At 34.7% G+C, this 10,344-nt stretch overlaps 1 long non-coding RNA gene across 1 annotated transcript; it reads right to left on the reverse strand.

The window, feature by feature from the left end:
* Nucleotides 1–8,204: 8,204 nt before the first annotated feature.
* LOC132754299 (uncharacterized) lies at nt 8,205–8,821 on the reverse strand. The gene is made up of 2 exons (XR_009629065.1): nt 8,682–8,821; nt 8,205–8,255 (listed from the first exon to the last, which is right to left on the reverse strand). It is a non-coding gene; the product is annotated as an uncharacterized LOC132754299 (long non-coding RNA).
* Nucleotides 8,822–10,344: the final 1,523 nt, after the last annotated feature.

Below are 10,344 nucleotides of genomic sequence, written 5' to 3' on the forward strand. Positions count from 1 at the left end.
ATCAATCCTGCGCTAAACTATCATTTGTTTAGGATATTAACCTCAATTTTAAGAAGGAAATGTTTTAGTTGAAGCGAAAATGGAAAAGGTTACCGCCCTTAAAGAGTACTCATCATTTGCATGAAATCAAAACACGAAGGGGGCAGGGGACCTAAAAATGAACAATTTTGTAATTCAGTGTGGCTAGAAACCAATTCCAAATATTTCAAAATCTGTTTCACAGGCAGATAACCAGTTGCACAGCATTATTCAATGATTTATGACATACTAGTACATTGAAGAAAATAATAGTTTTGAATGCATTGCTCCTTAAAAAATGACTGACAGTAATTTATATTTACCCCCACCCAGCCAAAATCACACCTAAAATATACCAATATGGGCAATCTTCCCCGATTCCTTAAAAAATATCACTTACACGCAGTGCAAGCTATGGCATTTTCAAAAATGACCAATAAAGTGTCTGTCATGCGTTTAGATTTTTCACACAAAATTTATCTTGTTTGGCGCCAAACTGTCAAAGCTTGATTTTTAATTTTTCACCTCCATTCGGAGAGTCACAAAATACATACAAAGCTACCAAAAATGCTTAGTTTCGGGTAAAAAAACAACAAAAATACTGCTCGTTTCCTACACACAAACGAGAAAGAATTACAATGACAGAGAAATATCAGAAGTTTCCAGTACCTTCAAAACAACCATGTCTGAGTTATTAAAAAACAATTGATCGGGTCCATCATTCGAATATGTTCCCTGTCCCCATATTTTCCCGTCGATAATTTGTATAATTTTTTTCTGTAAAATATGATAAACAAACCAACAAGGAAAGAAAGTATGTTTGCGGTGGTTCCCTCGTCATGTAATTTCGTTGATTCGTTATACATATTGAAAATGTAAAGCAACGATTGATTCAAGAATTAATATAGGGCCGGGAAATATATTTGAAATATTCGAAATCGAACATCGAAAAACGAATACGAAACATTCGAAAAACAGAAGATATGTTGTATTTTTTGTACTTTCAAATTTTCAATCAAGATCGTAAATTAAACCATTGACCTTTACTTGACCCGGTGTTCATATGTTTGTATAACGCGTGACATCGACTATTGCCAATTTAGCCTGTGAAAAGTTGTGAGTATAGTTAATCAAAAGGGCACCCGTTTCACAGTTAATAATTTACTTGTTAAAAGTATATAATGTAAAATTTTTCGATTTTAATTATCTTATTTTTTTGTTTTCTGTGCTATAATATCTAGGGGCGTGAGGGATGTTGCACTTGTTCATTATCCCTCATGTATAGACTCAATCAAACTGAGTCTGCAATTTTCATGTAAATTTTGTTGTGATTAATGCTTCCGGTGGATCACTTTGTTTCCAGATATTTTTTTCGATCAATCAATAATTGTCTTCAAATATAAAAAGAAAAATGAATTTGCACGTATTAATCGGCGCGTTATGAAAGCACGGAAATGGTCATCCCTCAAGGCCAAACACTTCAAACTTGAAAATGTTGCAGACTTGGTTTGATTGACCCTGTTTATTGACGGTAATGTCAAGTGCAAACTACCGTCTACGCCCCCTGGCACCGTCTAAAGCAGAATTCAGCATTTTAACATGAAAGGGTGAAAATTTGAATTTAGAAACATCCGCAGACGTATTCAAACCGCGGGAATCATGGAACCTTTAATGTGACACAGAAGTGCCATTCCGTGAAAGGCGGAGTATTGTCCCCAAGTAATAATCAAAGGGATGCAAGCTCTGTGATATTTTCTAAACGTTGCTATCGCAATCGTACTGTATATCTGTATGTATTTTTCCTGTATATCCTGACATCGCTAAAAATAGCATTTTAATTGATTAAAATCATATTCATCCGCGTACATGTATTGACAATTCTAAAAGCCAACGCTACTTTTAAACTTTGAATGCGTTGTAATTTTGTTTGATACTTGTAACAAAATATTTCTTTTCTTTTACATCGCAAGTTTTAAGCTGTTTTGAGAACTACATTGCATATATATATATATATATATATATATATATATATATATATATATATATATATATATATATATATATAAAACATGTGGACACAGAATCTAGTATAGCAATGTTTGATCTCATCATATTTATTTACTGTCTTTTAGAAATAGTTCGGGCGCTCGGTTTACTAAGTATCAAAAAAATGCCCCATCTTATATATTGATGAAAATTAACGGTGTATAGTACAAGGAGCGTAAAATTGGTAGGTATTGGTAGTTGGAAATTCGATTTAATGGATATGTAGCAAGATAGATGTGCTCTTCAAGATTGATTCATGTTCGTCATGCGAAAAACTGCTGACCAGTTAAACTACTGAAAATTGCTGACCTCTTATTTTAGATAATTATATAGATAAATTATGTATAGATGTAAATTTCTAGTACCATCGCACTATCGTATTGTCGCCATTGCATTATCGCACTGTCGGCATCGCATTATCGGCATCACACTATCGCATTGTCGCACTGTCGCCATCGCATTGTCGCCATCGCACTATCGCATTGTCGTCATCGCACTGTTGTATTGTCGTCGTTGTTCTATCGCACTGTCTTATTGTTGCCCTCTGGATTATAAAGTATAACTACGATGGCCCTAACGGTATTCCATAGTAATATGCATAGGTCACAGTCTGTACGTTGTTACCACTTTATCAACGTTTTCTTCGGAAACACGACAAGCGAAAAGTCGATAAAGTCGACAAGTTAAAATAGCGGGGCGAGGAACGAAAACACGTTAATTAGCGAGGGCGCGGAGTGAGGTTTAATAAATAAAACTTTGTTCCGCGGGGGCGCGGAGCGAGATTTAAGAAATTAAACGGTGCGGTCACGGGACGAAAACACGCTTATTAGCGAGGGCGCGGGGCGAAGTTTAATAAATAAAACTTTGCCACGCGCCCCCGCTAATTCGAGTTATTTCGTCCCGCGACCCCGCAATGCGAAAAGTCGATAAATAATTAGTTAAAATGGCGGGGGCGCGTAACGAAAACTCTGTTATTAGCGGGGTGCTAATAAAAGTGTTTTCGCTCTGCGCCCCCGACGTTTTATTTCTTAAATCTAGTCCCGCGCACCCGCGGGGCAAAGTTTTATTCATTTACGTCGATCATCATAGTTTTAGCTACGATACGAAAATGTCACAATCAAATAATCATTAAGTATTATGCAGAAACTGTGAATATTATGAAAGAAACCCTATATAAGTGTCTAGTCAGTGAAACTAATGTTTGCTTATCAAACTGTTGGGGTCTTTTCCGGGATAAAATAATACGCGTGATTTCATCGTTCTCTGTTTCTGAGGCGCTTGAAAATCTGTGCAGTCACGTGCACTTTGGCCGAATTTATTTTATGAAATCCCAATAAAAGTATGTCATATATCTAATATTTGTTTCAGATATAAATGTTGTTATCCAGCTGAGAACTTATTCTTAAACTGATTACATTTGATAGGATTAATGTAGAAGAAAATACTTACTTCAAATATATAAATACAGGTGATTAGCTACGGTATACGCACATTACTACAGATAAGTAATTCATTTCGACATGCATTTTTATCACGAACACTATTAAATAAACGTTATAAAAATCAAACATGTGTTATGCTTTCCACTAGAGGATGCGTATGATTTATCGATTTTCCTCACATTCAAGCAACAGTTCAACAGTACCGGTATTATGTTTCATATGCTGTTACACTTACAGAGAGTGTAATCCGGGACTTTTCAATAAAAAACCCCTCATCTTATGGGAACATAATTTTGTTTTCAAAATAAGATCATAGGCATGATGCTATCGACTTTGTACTACGTACAGCGACAGATGCTTGTGTGTTTCCGAAGAAAACGTTGATGAAGTGGTAACAACGTACAGACTGTGACATATGCATATTACTATGGAATACCGTGAGGGCCATCGTAGTTATACTTTATAATCTAGAGGGCAACAATAAGACAGTGCGATAGAACAAGGACGACAATACAACAGTGCGATGGCGACAATGCGATGCCGACAGTGCAATAATGCGATAGTGTGATGCCGATAATGCGATGCCAACAGTGCGATAATGCAATGGCGACAATACGATAGTGCGATGGTACTAGAAATTTACATCTATACATAATTTTATCTATATAATTATCTAAAATAAGAGGTCAGCAATTTTCAGTAGTTTAACTGGTCAGCAGTTTTTCGCATGACGAACATGAATCAATATTGAAGAGCACATCTATCTTGCTATATATCCATTAAATCGAATATCCAACTACCAATACCTACCAATTTTACGCTCCGTGTTCTATACACCTTTAATTTTATTTTTATCAATATATACGATGGGGCATTTTTTGGTACTTGGTAAACCAAACGCCCGAACTATTTCTAAAAGACAGTAAATAAATATGATGAGATAAACAAACACTGCTATACTAGATTCTGTGTCCTCATGTTTATATACATGTATATACAATGTAGTTCTCAAAACAGCTTAAAACTTGCGATGTAAAAGGAAGAAATATTTTTTTGTTACAAGTATCAAACAAATTACAACGCATTTAAAGTTTAAAAGTAGCGTTGACTTATAGAATTGTCAATACATGCACGCGGATGAATATGATTTTAATCAATTAAAATGCTATTTTTAGCGATGTCAGGATATACAGGAAAATACATACAGATATACAGTACGATTGAAATTGCAAAGATCAGAAAATATCACAGAGCTTGCAGCCCTTTGATTAGTACTAGGGGACAATACGCCGCCTTTCATGGAATGGCACTTCTGTGTCACATTGAAGGTTCCATGATTCCCGCCGTTTGAACACATCTGCGGATGTTTCTAAATTCAAAGTTTCACCATTCTATGTTAAAATGTTGATTTCTGCTAAAGACGGTACAAGGGGGCGTAGACGGTAGTTTGCACTTGACATTACCGTCCATAAACAGGGTCAATCAAACCGAGCATGCAATATTTTCAAGTTTGACGAGTTTGGTCTTTAGGGATGACACTTTCCGTGCCTTCATAACGCGCCGATTAATACGTGCAAATTCATTTTTCTTTACACAATTGAAGACAATTATAGATTGATCGAAAAAAATCTGGAAACAAAGTGATCCACAGGAAGCATTAATCACAACAAAATTACATGAAAATTGCAGACTCGGTTTGATTGAGTCTATACATGAGGGATAATAAATAAGTGCAACATCCCTCACGCCACCTAGATATTATAGCACAGAAAACAATAAAATACGATAATTAAAATCGGAAAATTTTACATTATATACTTTTAACAGGTTAATTACAAACTGTGAAACGGTTGCCCTTTTGATAAACTATACTCACAACTTTTCACAGTTAATTGGCGACAGTCGATGTCACGCGTTATACAAACATATGAACACCGGTACAAGTAAAGGTCAAGGGTTTAATTTACGATCTTGATTGAAATTTGAATGTACAAAAAATACAACATTTCTTCTGTTTTTCGAATGTTCTTATTCGTTTTTAAATGTTCGAATATTCTGTAGTGTTTCGAATATTCAAATATATTTCCCGGCCTCTTATCAATCGTTGCTTACATTTTCAATATGCATAACGAATTAACGAAATTACATGACGGGGGAACCACCGCAAACATACTTCCTTTCCTTGTTGGTCTTGTTTATCATATTTTACAGTAAAAGTTTATACAAATTATCGACGGGAAATATGTGTTTTGATTTAATGCAAATGATGAGTACTCTTTAAGGGACGGTAACTTTTCCATTTTCGCTTCAACTAGAACATTTCCTTCTTGAAATTGAGGTTACTATCCTAAAAGAATGATTAATTTCGCGCAGGATTGATTCCGTATGATTTGATGATGGGCCACTTAATTCTTACACTCCTGCCAATCCTGGTAAATATAGTACCATCAGAATAAAATTGAAAATTAAAACATTCCACAGACCACTTTATAAATGATACTAAAATATTTTACAAAGATTGACTATATTTTCCTTTGGATAGCAAATTAATACACTCATTACTCATTATACCAAGAATTTGCGCATTTTTGGGACTAGCAGTTGTTAAGGGCCGATTTGGTTAGGGGCGAAACGTCCTGTTTGCTCGAGATGATCTTGTTGCGTTAACGGAATATTTTACAAATAACAAGGTTATAAGGGTGCCCTCCATAACATTTGTACCAATGCATCTCCCATCATTTCCTTGTCTTTCCTTAGCAGTCCTTTATCACGCAGACTGCATGATACTAGAAGAAACCGGAAACAAAAAATGTAATTGCACATATTTATACAAAATTGTGGTGTTTAAAAGTTATATATAGTTAACAAGTAAAGTCTGTTATTTATGTTATTATAAGCATATTGTAATATGCCGCTTTTCATGGAATGGTACTAACGTGTCACATTAAAGGTTCCATGATAACCACCATATGAACACATATGCGGATGTTTCAACATTCTAAATTTACCAGTTTATGTTAAAATGTTATATACTGCTTAAGCCGGTGCTAGGGGACGTTGATGGTAATTTGCACTTACCAGTAAAAGTAAAGTTATTGCATTTTATAGCTTACGCACGTTCACCGACTTTACAGCTACTAGTATTGCCCCTGGTCATCGGGCTACTGATATCTATCTATCAATATCCCTAGGGAGTCTTTTAACTCCGCTTAGTGCAGCCGACACTTTGGCGCAACGGAATTATACCACCATCGCAGGTACCCATTTACACCTGGGTGAAGTGAAGCAATCGCAGGTAAATTTCTTGCTCAAGGAAATTAGCAGTGCCCTTGGTGGGGTTCGAACTCAGGACCTCTCAATCCCTAAGCGCGCGTCCTACCACTGGACTACCAGTACCGTCCATGAACAGGCTCAAATTTTCAAATTTGCAGTGTTGGGCTTTCTTTAGGGATTCTTATTTTCTCTGTTATATAACTACCACTCAAGCTTTATTATTATTATTTAGCATAAATGATTATATTTGATCCTTGATCTCATAATTATTGTCATTTTAAAATGTCATATACAATCTATTCTAATTAATAGGACCCGTGGTTGAAAAGATATTCTTTGCGTTAACTTTAAAATTTTAAACATTATATTCCTTAATATGTCATTTGCCATGTATAAATTTATAAATAAAAAATCAAAGAAAAAAATTGTTGTTTTTTTATTGATAATATTTTGCCATGGCAAACTTTTATGCAATTGCCATGGCAAATTTTTGCCATGGACATACCATGGTAAATTTTTGCCATGGCAAATTTGCCATGGCAGAAATTTGCCATGGCATTTCTATGGCAAAATTTGCCATGGCAAAATGAAAAAAAATAGAGATTACAATAAAAACATAACAATACGACCAATAACATGTCATAGGATAAGTTTTAGAAAGTTTTGTGATGTTTTAAAAAAATAATTGCCATGGCAAATTTGCCATGGCAAAAGTAGGAAAAACCTTGCCATGGCAATTCTAATTTGCCATGGCAAATTATTTGCCATGGCAAAATGCCGAAATGCCATGGCAAAACACACTTTGCCATGGCAAATGCAAACTTTAAATGCATTTTTACAAAAAAGTATTAAAGATAGAAAAACAAAACATATTAACTTTTAAACCTTGTAGTAAATATGACAATTAAAGATAGTTTTCATTTTTTTAAAGCGCGTAAAAATAGGGGTTGAATTTGCCAAAAACTGGCGCGGCAAAAAGAAACCGGCAGCTATTCATTTATAAATCTGTAAACACATCTGTTGATATTATTGTACTCTTTTTAAACAAATATAAGCAAGTTACAGCTTTGTTTAATTTTGGATAAACCAAAAATATATGACATAATAATATGTATAAATGTACAAAAGGGTTTGACTTACTTTACCTAAAAAGGTGATTGTTATGATATTAAACAATCATGTCAAAGCAAAGGTTGTCCAAAGGGCGAGTAATACTGTTAATTAAAAAACAAAGTGATTCATATCTTGTATAAATTACCAACTCCTTCTACTTCACTATTTTGACTAGTTATTGATCTTTATTTTTTCGTCATGTCAATCAAGTATAAGGAAAAAATAGAATTAACATATGTATTTTAATCGATATGACATCTACCAAATTTCCAAAGTTTTAAATATTCATATAAAGCATGAAATTTGAAAATACTGTGCCTTTTTCTATGTCTGCAACCTCATCGCTCTGGTAACTGGCAGAATCTGTAAATGTAAAACTGTCATACAACATAGTTATTGATAGAAATCGAATTGACGGAAATAACCCATTCAGCGATAATTATAAGATTGTGTAATTTGTTCGCAAACTGTGATATAGAACATGATATCTATTTTCCATTTTTACAAGGTAGAGGGATTTTAAAATACATTGTTACATGATTAATGTAAAGAAAACATGATAAACACTGTCTAGAAACAACTCCCACGTGACATTTAGAAATGTTTGTTTGAAGTCCTGCTGGAACTCATTTGTAATTTTAACGGATTTCATGTACGTCACACATACTTTATGTTCTTTCCAATACACATTTTAAAATGTGACATTAATAACAACCGAGTGCATAGTAAAACAGTCATGCTTAAATTAGTAAATTTTGCATTTTTCGTATGTTTCTGCAAAATAATTACCCTTTTCCCTCGGACCTGGGTTTGGTTCAACACCAGCAATCATTAAAAGAACGCCAATAAAAAGCACGCAACCAACAATTTTTAGGTTATTGCTGACTTTAATCGCCACATCAATGCCCCGAAAACTTCTGCAACTGTCAATTGCATCACTTCCTCGGTAATGCCTGTTACCAATCCTTGCCCGGTATGTTTGAATGTCAACTCCCATGATTCCCTTAAAGTGATGGAAAAGAAACTTTTAATAAACATGCAACAATCATGATAAATCAGAACATCTATGATTTAATTCATTTCTTTTAACCCATTACAGAAAAGTTGACTGGATCATTTCCTTTGTAACGACATGCTCAGTCTTTAATTTCCTGTTACCATGGCAACGAGGGTACATATCAAAATTGCTTAAAATCACAATTTTGCGTTGATTTTTTCCCATCAAAATTGCTTTCAAAGTAATGTAACTTCTCAATGGATTAAGATATGGTCAAATGATTTTCAGCGTTGGTTAAACGTTACCTTATTATTGGCCTCAGGTCATTTTCAACCTCTCTTAAGTTCAAAATTTTCTTGGCGATGTGGGGGACTGCCGCTCCACTTCAAAGCCCCCAAACAGAAGGGGGCACAACCCCCTTCTTGCAACCCCCTGATGTATCTTTTGAATAGGGGGCGGCGCCGAAAGAGTGGTCACTTATTTAAACAACAATTCTCAAACAAAACCAAGTGTTGGGGCCTAAATAAGATATTTTTTCACAATTTGAGACAACAAAAGGGGATTGAAAATAGCGTTCAAAGGCGTGTATATCGCGTAGTTACAAAGTGGGTTGAATTGATATTTCCGACTGGCTTTTATGGGACTCTTTCTTAGCTTCAGCAGGGCGTGGCATGCATAATTAGAGGGACTGGCCCTATTTCCATGCGTATTTAAATGTTTAGATATGCTTTAAACCAGAAATAGGTTTTTTCCATTAATGCGGCAATCGAAGTATGGCTTGAAGAGTAAACGATTGTTTGGTTCATTAAACCGATAGCAGTAGTTCGTTAAATGATATATACATTGATCTAATACTGAGTTTGTTTTGCAGTTGATCGGGTCTCTTTCCAATGGTTATGTTAAACAAAAACGTGTTTCTAGGGGATATCAAACAAACTTCACAAGTATAATTTAATCGATGTGTGTAAATGCTTATATGTAAGTAGTTGCGCAAATTATCTTCATTGTGATTTGTTATTTTAAGGTTGTGAGAACAGCTTGAAAACACAAACGACTTGTTGCTAACAAGACAGTCACGTATTTTCCACGCCTATATAGCTCATTGGCATTAATTATGTCAATCGGATATAAATCATAAAGATAACTTAATGGTGGTTAGATAGCATGTGACGGTATATGAAAGCACAGCCCAATACTGTTTGTTTATTATATCGAGCAGAAACAAGTACTTATTATAGATGTCATTTCTAATAAATAAGCAGAAACGGTGGAAGCATCAAATGATTTTACAAAAGCAAAAAACCATTTATTTGCCAGTGTTTATCATTTATTATAATGTTGCAAGTTTGTAACGTCATTTTTCGTTGGATAATCGTGTCGTTTATATAGTTTTATAAACACGGCTGCTGTCGATTCATGAAGAAATCTTACTTTTTTCTCTAAAAATGATGCTTG

The sequence above is a fragment of the Ruditapes philippinarum genome, unplaced genomic scaffold (assembly GCF_026571515.1).
Source record: "Ruditapes philippinarum isolate M1 unplaced genomic scaffold, ASM2657151v2 ctg2165_1_1_1_1, whole genome shotgun sequence".
NCBI classification, from domain to species: Eukaryota; Metazoa; Mollusca; class Bivalvia; order Venerida; family Veneridae; genus Ruditapes; species Ruditapes philippinarum.